The 13,706-nt window shown below is 39.9% G+C and overlaps 1 long non-coding RNA gene across 1 annotated transcript; it reads left to right on the top strand.

The window, feature by feature from the left end:
- Nucleotides 1-249: 249 nt before the first annotated feature.
- On the top strand, nucleotides 250-2,498 carry LOC128870546 (uncharacterized). Its single transcript, XR_008455410.1, has 4 exons — nucleotides 250-1,502; nucleotides 1,638-1,861; nucleotides 1,916-2,003; nucleotides 2,075-2,498. It is a non-coding gene; the product is annotated as an uncharacterized LOC128870546 (long non-coding RNA).
- The last annotated feature ends 11,208 nt before the right edge of the window (nucleotides 2,499-13,706 follow it).

The raw sequence follows: 13,706 nt of genomic DNA on the forward strand, positions 1-13,706 counted from the left end.
CTCATCAGTCCAACTCCGGCTACGCAATCCACAGTATTTTTGCGTAGAACTCCTTTTCGCGTGGGCGGCCTTCGGCCGCACTTCAAAAAAATAACCCTCATCAGTCCAACTCCGGCTACGCAATCCACAGTATTTTTGCGTAGAACTCCTTTTCGCGTGGGCGGCCTTCGGCCGCGCTTCAAAAAAATAACCCTCATCAGTCCAACTCCGGCTACGCAATCCACAGTATTTTTGCGTAGAACTCCCTTTCGCGTGGGCGGCCTTCGGCCGCGCTTCAAAAAAATAACCCTCATCAGTCCAACTCCGGCTACGCAATCCACAGTATTTTTGCGTAGAACTCCTTTTTGCGTGGGCGGCCTTCGGCCGCGCTTCAAAAAAATAACCCTCATCAGTCCAACTCCGGCTACGCAATCCACAGTATTTTTGCGTAAAACTCCTTTCTGTGTTAAAACCATTGAACCCAAAATTAAAACGTCATATGCGTGTATGTAATAAGGAGGCACAATAACCCCGACCCCCATGATTAAGACTAAACTTAAGAACTTATTTTTTGTTTTCATTTGCAGGCATCCGGCAACACCATACTGTTGGCATTCCAATCTTCTTCTTATTCGCGCTTAAAATTGGAATGTGATTGCATAGGCAAATGTATTTGCATTTAATTTTAATAGATATAATTAAAATATTAGCATAAAAATCGGTAAAAACACGCGTGTGAGTGTATATTTGGTGATTTATAGTGAAATGTTAAAAAATATAGAGTGTAATGTGGCAAATTATACTGATGTTCCCAAGGGCATTTTGAATGTAAATAATTAAAAAATTATTATTTCCCGATTAATTTAAAGTTATAAAGAGTGTTCCTTAACACCTCACTAACATCTCCACCAAGTTTCATTAAAAAAAACATTATAGTTTGCCAGAAATTCCAAGATCGGCACTGTTCTAAACTCCAGCCGGATTGAAACCTCAAAGATAAAATAAAAATAATATGCGTAATTTTCGGTCGTTTACACATGCATTTATCGTATGAAAAGAATTTAGTGGTAGTGAAAGTAACAAAATAGAAACTTTCCAGTTAATTTAATATAATAAAGTTAAATAAGTATTGATCAAAATGAGAGGTCGTGAAAGAAAAAATAAAAATTAATATTATATATGTGAAAAAAAAAAAAAGTGACAAATGTGCCAGTGAGTAGTGTTAGAACTTGACGTTCTTCTGCCCAGTGAGAAATCGTCGCGCTAAAAAAATTTCAGGTCGGGCTTTAGATTAATTACACAAGTGTTAAGTGGTAATTTGTTGGCATTTCGGTGTTGCGTATAAAAAAAGGGTCCACATGTACGCGTTACCAGTGACGGCAATTTAGTGGATGGACCACCCACAAGAAATCCTTGGACCACGGCAAAGAAGGAGCGCCATCAGAATTTACGTATGGAGCTCGCACTTGGATCATCATGGAACGACATATTATATTTTACTTAAATTTTTATTTATATTAAAGGTGAGTTTATTATAAAGTGGAAATTTTAATTTTGTACTAGTAGTGTAGATATGAATATTGAACATTGGTGATTGAAAAGTCTAAAAAGAATTAAATCTTTTAAAAAATATATATATACGTATATTTTCATTTTAGCAGGAATTATCAATATCAATTTGGAAACAATCATCTGCCGTAAAGTCATGGAATTGCACCATCAGAAGCATCATCAACATATGTGTACAACTTGAATGCTGCCAAGGCGCAGTTTGCTGAAGCACAGAAAAGCTGATGTAACTACGACCATCCCATGTTGAAGCTATCTGGGATGCCGCCAGCTGGAAGGATATCTTTAATCACCTCGTTGCCGCTGCTAAGAGGTAAATATGTTAATACGTGAATGTGACTGTAAAAGTAAAAATGTGCCTTTTTAGACGTTTGTATCATCCAAGCTTTAATTGACCTAGAGAAGCCTGTTCGAATTTGTGGGACGAATGTTGGGCAAAGCAAAGCTGATGAGTGGTAAGTAAACTCTTTCTATAAAATCTACGCCGAGAATACGCTTTCAATCTCATGATATTGAACTTTTTCAGATAGTTTTAAATAAATAATTTAACTACAACACATTCCGCGTTTGTGATAATCAACGAAAAGATGCGAAATTTGAGCATTCAGTTACTATTGAAGAAATATTATAGAAAATTAACCCATGTTGGTTCTTGCTTACTTTGTGATATGTAATGCACACGATTCGTGAATTCTTCGTACAACTATTATTAGAATAAAATTACTTTAAACGAATTTGTATTGTACGTAGTAATTAGAGCTAAGTTACGCGCTTTATTAAAGAATTATAGAAATTATTCCATGTTAGTTTTTGCTTACAAGGTAAGCAAGGGGAAGAAAGTTCTGTATACATAAGATGAAATTGCTTTATGTTTTTTTTTTTTTTTTCTAAAACTGCAACACTTAGGTTGAAGATTTGTTATAAGTTATGTCATGTATATCGGCGTGGATGAGTAGTGAAAATGTAAATTTTATAAATAAACATATTATTTGCAAATGAAACTAAGAATACCTATTTTTTGTCCATTTCATAGCAACTTTAATTTTCTACAACAAACTTCAGCTAGGGAATTACTAAAATAATGGGAAATCAAAACAGTGAATTCAAATATTCCTACAGATAATAAAATAAATTTAAAAGTTTTTGAGAATGTCGATGCAATTGCATCCTTCGTAGGTTGTAGATGTTGTTGTAGCTTCTTAGGTTTTTTGATGTCTCCACTTCGTGCGTTTTTGCAATTCGATAAGTAATTCCCTTTTCCATCGTTTGCAAAAAGTTTGATGGAGGGCTTTCAATTTCTGCCACCACAAAGAATTGTGAACCAGTTCCTCTTGCAGGGACGGATTTTTCGCGAGACGCGTCTCATTCCGGAAGAATTGAGAGCAGGCGCTCTTGAGTGATGGTCCCAGCTCGATGTTTGATGGATTTGATGCCGAGGCAGCTAGTTGCTTGTCCAGTGTGACTTCGCTGAAAAAGGAAACTATTTTGTTTGGTGGGCTGACTGTTTCGGCTCGACCAGTTAGAATCCACCCGAATACAGTCTCTTGGGCAAGAAGTGTACTTAGTACATTTTTCTTCAAGCCGCTTAAAATAATTTGGGGATAAATGTCTCCGCCAAGGACAAGGTCCACTGGTTCATTGACGAAGAACCTCTTATCCGCCAAAGTGAGATCTGGAAATGCTTGCCTTGTCATTGCGCTTACTAGGCAAGTTGGCAGATTTCCAGTCAATTGCGGCAAAACTAGTGCAATTGTATTTATTTTTACAAATGGGTCGATAGGCGACCGCAGTTGTAATGAGCACGCTTGTCTTACCTGCGCAGATATCGAATTGTTGATGCCTGAGACTTGGGCATGCAAGCGTTTAGATGGCAGGTTGATTCTACGTTTGAGGCGTTCAGTGATGAACGAACACTCAGAACCAGAATCGATCAGAGCTCGTGCTGCAAAATTTACATTATTATGGAATATATTCACCATGGCTGTTCCTAGTAGAACCCCTTTGTCCGTATTGGAATAGCACGATTTAAAATTATGTGTTCTGCTATCCTTTGGCCTATTAGAGTCGTGGCGTTTTAGGGCCTCCTTGGATGTTGAGGGCAGGTCATCAGCGGGATCTCTGCTTTCCTTAAGAGCTGCTGCTTTTGGTTGAACTGCTGTAATGTGCGGGAGCGTGTTGTGTCTTGAGTGACATGTGCTGCAGTTATATGAGCTCGTACATCTCGACACCGTATGTCCTGACGACAGGCAGTTCAAGCAACAGTTGTTGCTCTTGACGCACGCGATGCGATCGGTGACCTTTAACTTCCGGAACTTCGGGCAACTTTGCAATTTGTGGTCGTCAGTGACACATAATTTGCACATATGTTTGGCGACACTTACCTGAAAGTTACCCATCCTTTTTGGTGTAGTTTCCGAATGGTGTTGTAAACTTGGCGCCTTGGGCGCTTTGTAGGCTTTAATCCCTTTTAAGCATGACACTGTTTCAAGTGTCTGAAACCTGTTGGAAAGGAATTTGTCCATATCTGTCCAGTTTGAAATTTCAGATTTGTTCTCTATCGTTTGTTCCCAAAGCGATAGAGTACTTTCTGGCAATTTCGTGGAGCATAAATAAGTAATAATTGCATCCCAGTTTGAAATATCTATTTGGTGGTTCTGTAAAGAGGAAATGCAATTATTAATGTCTCTTTGTAATTTTTTAATCGAACTGCCACATTCAGTTTCGATTGTCTGTAGGTTAAACAGGATCTTCAGCTGCGTGTTCACCAGAATCCGTTTGTTTTCGTACCTTTCGCAGAGATTTTTCCACGCTGTCGCAAACCCGTCATTAGTGAGCGGGCACTTCCTGACGATGTCTCTGGCTTCACCCTGCGTTTTTTGGTTGAGGTGGAACAGCTTTTCGACCGGGGTGAGGCGTTTATTTAAAATGTATATGGCCGTGAACATATCGCGGAATGTTGGCCAAGATACGTAGTCGCCTTTGAAAACCTCCGTATCGCACGGTGGAAGGTGAATGTTATGTTCGCGTACTGCGAGTTCTTCGCCTTCCCGGTCTGCCTTTTCCAACCTCGCAGAGAGGTCAGCCATCGTCGACATGCCGCGCAAATATGTGTGGTAACATATTTTATTCCTCTTCTTTATCGCGGCAAGATCCTTAGGAGAAGGACTTTCTGTTGAAAGCAAGTGGTCGTACGCTGCTTTGGCCCACATTGCTTTCAACTCCTCCTGTTGGATCCGGAGTGAAAACTTCGAATGGTCACTTGACGGAGTGCCATTAAAGTCGGCTTCGAATTCCGTCACGGAGTCGACTAAGCGAATATAGGTATCCATATTGTGAGTATGGGATACAAAAACTTACGCGGTATTAAAAAAATGCTCCTTCGTGAAATGGAGACGAATTCACAGCGAGACCCAATCCCAAAATGCACCACCGAGATTAAAATAACAATATATACTATGTATATTATGTATGTCTGTATATATTTATTGAGCAAAAAAGATAATATGTTTAAATTTATGTACGAGAATTTCGCCACCCACACAATAATCAGCGGTATGTATATACCTATGCAAAAAGTGCGCTGGGATCGATCTCAATTTACTGCGGCGTTGTTTGTGCAGTTGTGTACTCAACTTCACAGCGGGAATGTACAAGTAAAAAGGAACGGAATAAGAACAAAAAATTGAAAAATCCCCAACAACGCGCTGTTAGAGGGTTGATTAACTTGAAAATACCGCGCGCACTTGTATTGTCTGTTTTCGGACAGACGGAGTCGTTGACCCTTTTTAATTTTTTTGTAATTATCTTATTTCCACCAAAAAAAAGAGTGTGCAATAAATCCACGTACCTGTTTTTTCTGGAACGGATTGTTGGTGTTGAAATTGCTGATGGCTTGCGTTTATTGCGGATGGTTTGGTGCTTTGCTAATCTCAGCTTGCTTGGTGCTTTTTTTTGCTTACTGGTGATCTGGCTTGCTTGCTGGTGATTGGCTTGCTTGCTGGTGATCTGGCTTGCTTGCTGGTGATTGGCTTGCTTGCTGGTGATCTGCTTAAAATGGATCTTTTATTTCATCCGGCTCGAAGGACCATGTATTCGTTCGGATGCGACGCAGTGGGCGGTTTGAAATGTGGGCCTCCTTCGCTCCGATGAAATATTTTATAAAAATGAAAGACACAGTGTCAGTATATATTCGTCAATGTTTATTGCAGTATATATATATAGATATACATATGGTTATGTGCATAGAAATATACATATATGCAATACGTTGCCTACGTATTATTGTAATATATGTATATTATTATTAGATTATGTATAATTAATAGTTTATGACATATTACCTGTTGGCTGGCTGACACGTCCTTTTTCTCCTGATCGTACAATCGAAGTGAAAGTTTTAGTTAAAGTTAAAGTGAAAGTAACCTCGCCGAACAACGTTTAACACGGTAAACGTTTTAACTGTTCGGCGGGGAAATGCCAGGGTTAACGGCCTTCACGTTGCAGCGACTGGAAACGGTGGTTAGCAACAGTCTGAACACTAGGCGCAGTTCCCATTAGGGTGGCTAACAATTTATATTTAATATTAGGGTGCGGCCTAAACATTTGCTTTACCTTCCGCACGTTTAGTTTAAATAAATAAATTTAATATAAATTCGTTTATAAACCAAATTGCATAGTTTTATTTTTATAAACAAAATGACGGAAAACCCCTCACTTGCTGAACCAATATTGTTTTATTTCACATTTTCAAGTGCGGCATGAACTAACTTTCAATTTTCTACATAGTGATTGCTTATATTGTAAAGTGTAACTAAATTTAAGTTGCCGGATGGATGTTTCTTTAGGCCACACCCTAATATTTAATGTACATTTTTAGCCACCCTAATGGTAACTGCGCCTACCGTTCCGACTGTTGCTAACCACCGTTTCCAGTCGCTGCAACGTGAAGGCCGTTAACCCTGGCATTTCCCCGCCGAACAGTTAAAACGATTACCGTGTTAAACGTTGTTCGGCGAGGTTACTTTCACTTCAATTTTAATTGTAACTTTCACTGCGATTTTCGAATTCCAAGCATCAGGACGTGTCAGCCAGCTAAAAGGTAATTTATTATTAATTATAAATTATACTTAATATAATAATACATACATAATAATACGTAAGCAACGTATTTCTATAGCATATATATTTCTATGAACATATATATCTATTCTATGCATATATCTATGTATATACTGTAAATAAAATACTAATGACTATATACTGACACGCCTTTGTGCTTTTTATTTTTCTAAAATAGAGGCCCCACATTTCTGAACCGCCCATTGCGTCGCACTCCGATGATGACATGGTCCTTCGAGCCAGATAAAGATAAGATTCCAATAATATGCCCGGTGCAACAGCTAACGCTGCGGGGGCAACTGCAGTGACAGCAGTTAAAAAAGAACATCAGCAGCAAAATTATGGGGTGACAGCAAAACCAAACAAATCAATAGTCAGCAGTAATGTAACATTCCTCTGTAGCGCTGCGCTCTTCCGGAAACGAAACGGGGTCTGTGCCAACGACCGGGAAGAGGAGAAAGGCAAAGAAGAGGAAAGTCGAGAGACGGAATTCGGAAATGCCTGCATCCTCGACCCAATCCAAGGCAGACAAACCTTTGCCTGACAAGGCAGAGGCTAAGGGACCTCAAATGTCGAATGACACTCTTCCGTCAACGTCTGGCGAATCATTCGCGAGAATGGCAGCAAAGGCAATGACGGTGGAGATACATACCGACAAACAAGATGGTATACTGTCCAAAGGGCAACAAGACTATCTTGACAGCTATCTTTGGAAAGCTATCGGTGAGTCGAAAGACGCGCCGACGTTCGAGGGGAAAAGCGTGGTAGACGGCATCGTAAAGGTGCACTGCTTTTTCCCGAGAATGGCTAGAAAAAGTTATAGCAAAGATTCCAGCCTGCGAAAACAGCAAGTTTATTCTTGTTGAGAGTAGCAAAGAAAGGCTGGTACGAGCGAGTGTCTGGATTCCGGGTCCTTCCTGTAATTCAGCAGAACTCCTCAAACGCATCCGTGTTCAGAATAAGGATCTTGACACGACTCTCTGGAGAGTATACTCGTGCACCAGGCAGAAATCCGCTACCACTTCGGAGGCGGGTTCCCACCTGGTACTGGGTATCGATCTTGGGTCCCTCAAGGTGCTTAAGTCGAAGTACGGTTGCCGTCCTCACCTACATCTGGGGCGGATCCAGTTCCGCGTCCAGGATAAGGTGGAGGACAAAGCGTAAATATACTCAGTCTCATGACTGAAGTAATATTTACACAGATTAATCTGCAGCATAGCAAAGCGTCTACGGCTCTCTTGTGCCGTAGGCATGCAAAACTGCAAACAAACCCACACATAATACTTATACAAGAACCATGGGTATGTCACAAGCGTATCTGTGGTCTAAGTGCTATGTCGTGGGGACAAATACTTCATTGTGAAGGGAATGTGAGACCGCGAGCATGTATTATCATGCCGAGGTTGATCGAACACACGATGTTAAAAGAGCTATGCTCTGGAGATATCGTTGCTGCAAAAATAAAGTACTGGAAAAGTGGGAACAGTGTCGAAGCTATCATAGTTTCGGCCTACCTACCCTATGACTCTGTACAGCCACCTCCTTCGAGGGAGCTAAGAGAAGTGGTCAAGTACGCAGAATCCAATAATCTGGGGCTAATAGTGGGCTGTGACGCAAATTCACAGAACATTGTGTGGGGAAGCAGCAAATGCAACCCCAGAGGTCTCAAGTTACTGGATTTTATCCTGTCATCCGATTTGGTCATCCAAAACACTGGTAACAAACCAACTTTTGTGACCAGAAGGAGACAAGAGGTGATTGATTTAACACTTACCAATAGGTCAGTTGGAAATCAAATCAACCGATGGCGAGTTTTGGAAGAGGACTCTCTTTCTGATCATCGTCTTATCGAATTCCGACTGGGAATTGACACAATATCAATACCTTCCGGTAGGAATCCTCGAAATGTGGACTGGGACAGGTATGGTGAGCTTGTAACAGAGCGATTACCAAACCTGAAAAAACTCAAATCAGCAGAAATGATTGAAGATGCTACTAAGAAATTAGAAGGTACTTTAATCAACTGCTTTGAGGAATTGTGTCCACTCAGGCAAAGCAGACAGGGGAAAGCGGTTCCTTGGTGGAACCCTGAACTGTCGAAGCTTCGTGTACGGTCCAGGAAACTTCTTAATAAGGCCTTGAAGACCAAAACAGAAGAGGACTGGGCCAATCATCGACTTACACAGAGAGAATATAAGAAAAAAGTACGGCAAGCCAAACTTGAATCCTATAGAAATTTCTGCAGTAACGTCGAAGAAATGAGGGAAACAGCGAGACTTTGTAAGGTCCTTCATTTAGACCGCTCAGTAAGGCTGGATTCCATTCGAAAACCTGATGGTTCATACACCATTTCCAAATCGGAAACGTTTAATGCTCTACTCGAAACCCATTTTCCGGGTAGTAGAACTCTCTCTGAAGCTGAGAGTGGCATGAACAATGACGGTGGCAACGGTGGAACCTCTAGGTACAGCTGGTATATTGCTAGTCGGATAGTGACAAGGGAATCGATATCTTCCTTTGACAACTTTAAGTCCCCTGGACCTGACGGAATATATCCAGTAATGCTTAAAAAAGGAGGAGACAGGCTGATTGAGGCCCTGAAAAGGATCTTCACAGCCTGTCTTGCATTTGGTTATATACCATCCCAATGGCGACGCGTAAGAGTAGTATTTATTCCAAAACCAGGAAAAGATGACTATTCCCTAGCAAAAAGTTTCAGACCAATCAGTTTGACATCGTTCATGTTGAAAAGTCTGGAACGAGTGGTGGAGAAACATATTCGAGTGGGGGTATTGCCGAGAAGTCCACTTAGTAGAAATCAACACGCTTACCAGAGTGGAAAATCATGTGAATCAGCCTTACACGATCTTGTTAGCAAGATTGAAGCTGGGCTGGAAGCTGACGAATACACAATGGGCGTGTTCGTAGACATTGAGGGGGCTTTTGATAATGCCACTTTCGGCTCGATATGTTCTTCTGCCGAACGACACGGAGTTAATCAAGCCATTATAAAATGGATATACTCCATGCTCTCTGAGAGGCTGTTAACCGCTGGTGGGAGCGACGACGAGCAAATCACAGTCAGGGCCAAGCAAGGATGTCCCCAAGGGGGTGTTCTTTCTCCGCTGCTGTGGTGCTTCGTCGTAGACTCCCTATTAGCGGAGATGCAGGAACTCGGCTTTCACGTCCAAGCATATGCGGACGACGTCTGTGCGCTAACATCGGATAAATCCTTAAGGAGGCTTTGCACGAAAGTGCAGAGTATCCTTGACAAAATCGATGATTGGTGCATGAGACAAGGTCTTTCCGTTAATCCGAACAAAACAACCATAGTCTTGTTTACGAGAAAACGGAAATTGGATGGACTCAGTCTTCCAACACTGAAAGGTGTGACACTTGGTCTTTCCAACGAAGTTAAATATCTAGGAGTACTCTTGGATAAGAAGCTGACCTGGGAGACACACGTTTCACTGAAGGTGAATCATGCATTGAAGATTTTTCAGCAATGCCGTAGAGCCTTTGGCAAAACTTGGGGTCTGAAACCTGCTGTGGTCCTATGGATATACACGGCACTTATCAGACCAATCATCACTTACGCTTCTGTGGTCTGGTGGCGACGGAGCATGGTTAAGTCCACAATCCGGGAACTATACAGGCTGCAAAGAAGTGTATGTTTATGCATCACGGGTGCCATGAGTACAACCTCTGGTGATGCCCTAAATGCTATGCTTAATTTGCTCCCCCTGGATCTTAAGATACAACAGGAAGCAATAAAAGCAATGTGTAGACTCCATAAATATGGTTTCTGGCACGAAGATGGAACTTCGGGACACAGAGAAATCTTTAAGTTGCTGTCGGAGCAGTATCCACTGTTTTTGGCACCTAAAGATGACCTGATACCCACAGTTTTGTTCGGAAGGAAATTTGATGTCAGATTTCCATTGCGTGAGCAATGGAGCAATCCAGAATGCATGCAGGGAGGTTTGACGGATATTTTCTTTACCGATGGGTCCAAGACTGAAATAGGGTGTTAAGCCAGATTCTGGCAAACCATTAGAATAGAATAAATTAAATAATATTGAATTTAAAAATTGAAATTGTATTAAAGCTTAATATTAAGTTTATTTTATATTGTTTAAAAATTGAAATTGTATTAAAGCTTAATATTAAGTTATTTTATATTGTTTATTTATAAGTAGGTATGTAGTATACTTTACTGTTTCTCGCTGTCGCTATTTCTATTTACTTCCGAACATTGACTTTATTCTACAACTATACCTACTTTCCGTTCTTCCTATTTCTATTTACTTAACTGCAAACTCTCTCTAACTCTCCACTTACTGTTCTTCCATTTCCGCTATTTCTCGTATCTTAGTTTTAGGCTTAATATAAGGACAGTACATGTGTAATAAACTCCACTTTTTTGAAATTGTAATCGGACGAGTCGGTGTTCCTTTTTTAATTACGCGGCGTTACAGGCAATATACGTTTTATTTCGCGCTTCTACCCTTACAAAGTGTTTTTTAAAAAATTTAATATAATACAATACCTAGTTTATCTTCTCAAACCAGTGAAGATTTTTCATGGCGCCCGAGCAGGGACTTTAGTGCGAAATTCGAGAAATAAACAATCATTTGTGAACTAAAATCGGAAGTTATTTAAATAAAATACATTAATAGTGACAAAATATTACAAGTTGGTGATTTGTGTAAGCTGAACCGAAAATATTTAATAATTAAACTAATTAACTAATCAACCGAATAAACCAAAAGAATATTGCCTGCGCGGTCCGTTGATAACAAAAACAAAAGTCGTCTCGCAAATTAACAAAACGAACAGCTAAACTAATATATGCACATACATATGTATATGCATATACAAAAACCAGTGCAGTGACTTGGAAGTGCAGTAACTAAAAAAAGTGCACAGTGACAGTGAGCCCCCAAAAAACAAAACAAAAAAAAAAAAATTAATATATCTATCAAAAAAAAAAAGCTAAAATTATTTGAAAAAAAAAAAAAAATTGTTTAACATATAAACAAAATAAAATATTTATAACCAAGAAAGTTAAAAAAAAAAAAAAAAAAAAAAAAAAAAAAAAAAAAAAAAAAAAAAACATATAGAACATCGCCAACGAAGGGGAGTGAAACTATAGCTGTAATATTCACCGGTTCACCAACTGTTCACCACCAATATCCACCGTTACACCGTTAACATCGAGGGAGGAATGACCTGCAACTGCGTGGCCTGCCAAAGGGAAGTTCAAGCTGGAAACAAACCAGTCCACGATAAACAGGTATTGAGTGCGAAAAATTGAAGCTAGAAATTGGCTTTGTGATTGACCGAGATTATTACAGTTGCTAATAATCGTCTCACAGTATAAGGGCTTCAATTGTTGGCATCTCTTGTATCCTCTTTTTATATGCAAATAAACTTATATACTTATATATATACATATCTATATACATATACATATACTGCCTATGAAGTGAAGGATACAGTGGGACCCGAGGTAGAGGAACTTGTTTGTCGCCAAATAATTTCCGAGTACTATTTTTCGGTTTATTTTCGGGATTTTTTCAAAAAACCAAACGAAATTGCGGTTTGTTAATCAACCACAATATTTTCAAAAAAAAATTTTTTTTTTTCGACAAGACAAATTTTGTTTGAGCAAAGACTCAATTGTTCGCTGCTTATTTTCGTCTCGTTTTCGTTGGTTCTGGTTAAGTTTGAGCTATTATATAATATATTTCAGTATTATCGCTTTCGTTTTCGTTTTCGTGCTGACAAACTTCCAGAACCGTTTTCATTTCACAAAAGCCACAGGCTAAAGCAGCGAACTTTAATCTCAAAACATGAGTAAACCAAAGTCGGCTATTTCAAGTCTCTCTCCAAGTAAGGAGATGATGGACTTAAAGTATTTAAAGCGCCAGAGAACTGTTGCAAAAACCAGCATAGTGCGCATAAAAACTGGCCTCCTTGAAAAGACCATGTCGCTAGATCCAATCGAATTGGAGTGCCGACTCGACATATTGAACTCCCACAGCGAAAAACTCATGAAATGTCAGTCGAAAATTGAGGAAATCGACGAAGAAGACATTGCCCGTGGAGAGTTAGAGGACTTAATTGTAGAAACAAAGTCCATTATAAAGTCCATTCTGGCGAGAAATAAATCGTCAATTGCCGAAACATCTTTTACTGCACCTCACAGCTCGCGACTACCAAAAATGTCGTTACCTACATTCAAAGGAGAATATTCCGAGTTCAAAAACTTTATGAGTCTGTTTGAGAGTTTCGTGCATAATGATCCCACAATCCCGGATATTGAAAAATTTAATCATTTAGTATCATGTCTATCCGGTGAAGCCTTAGGCACAGTGAAGTCCTTCCAAATGTCTGAAGAAAATTATCCAAAGGCGTTGGCAAGTTTGAGAAAGGTTTATGACAATAAATGCCTGATATTTTTTAATACAGTGTCGAAACTTTTTGAATTGTCAAAAATCCAAAGGCCTTCTGCGTCGTCTTTGCGATCAATGATTGATACAGTGTCTGCAGTATATGACTCCCTTTTATCGCTGGGTGACGATAAGCTTATTTCAAATGCGATGTTGATTCACATAGTCATGTCGAAGGTTGATCCCACTACTCGGTCAAAGTGGGAGGAGCAACTTGACTATGATAAGCTGCCGCTTTGGGCTGAGTGTGAAGCTATGCTAAACAAGAGATACCAGCATTTATCAGCTGAAGAAGCTTCCTCATCCCAACAAAGGCCAAATAATGAAGATACGCGGCAGAAAACAAAAACTCAACAACTGCGACCCTCAAAGACAACATTTATCGCGACGAATTCCAAACTGCCAACTTGCCTTCACTGTGGTTCCAAGGACCATTATTTGACAGCTTGTCCAAAATTCCAAGCGCTTACTGCACTTAAAAGATTTGAATTAGCAAAATCGATTTCCCTGTGCATAAATTGCTTGCGCAAGGGACATACGGTCTCAAAGTGCAAAGAAAATCGCTGTGGTGTATGCAACCGTTCG

The sequence above is a fragment of the Anastrepha ludens genome, chromosome Y, assembly GCF_028408465.1.
Source record: "Anastrepha ludens isolate Willacy chromosome Y, idAnaLude1.1, whole genome shotgun sequence".
NCBI lineage: Eukaryota > Metazoa > Arthropoda > Insecta > Diptera > Tephritidae > Anastrepha > Anastrepha ludens.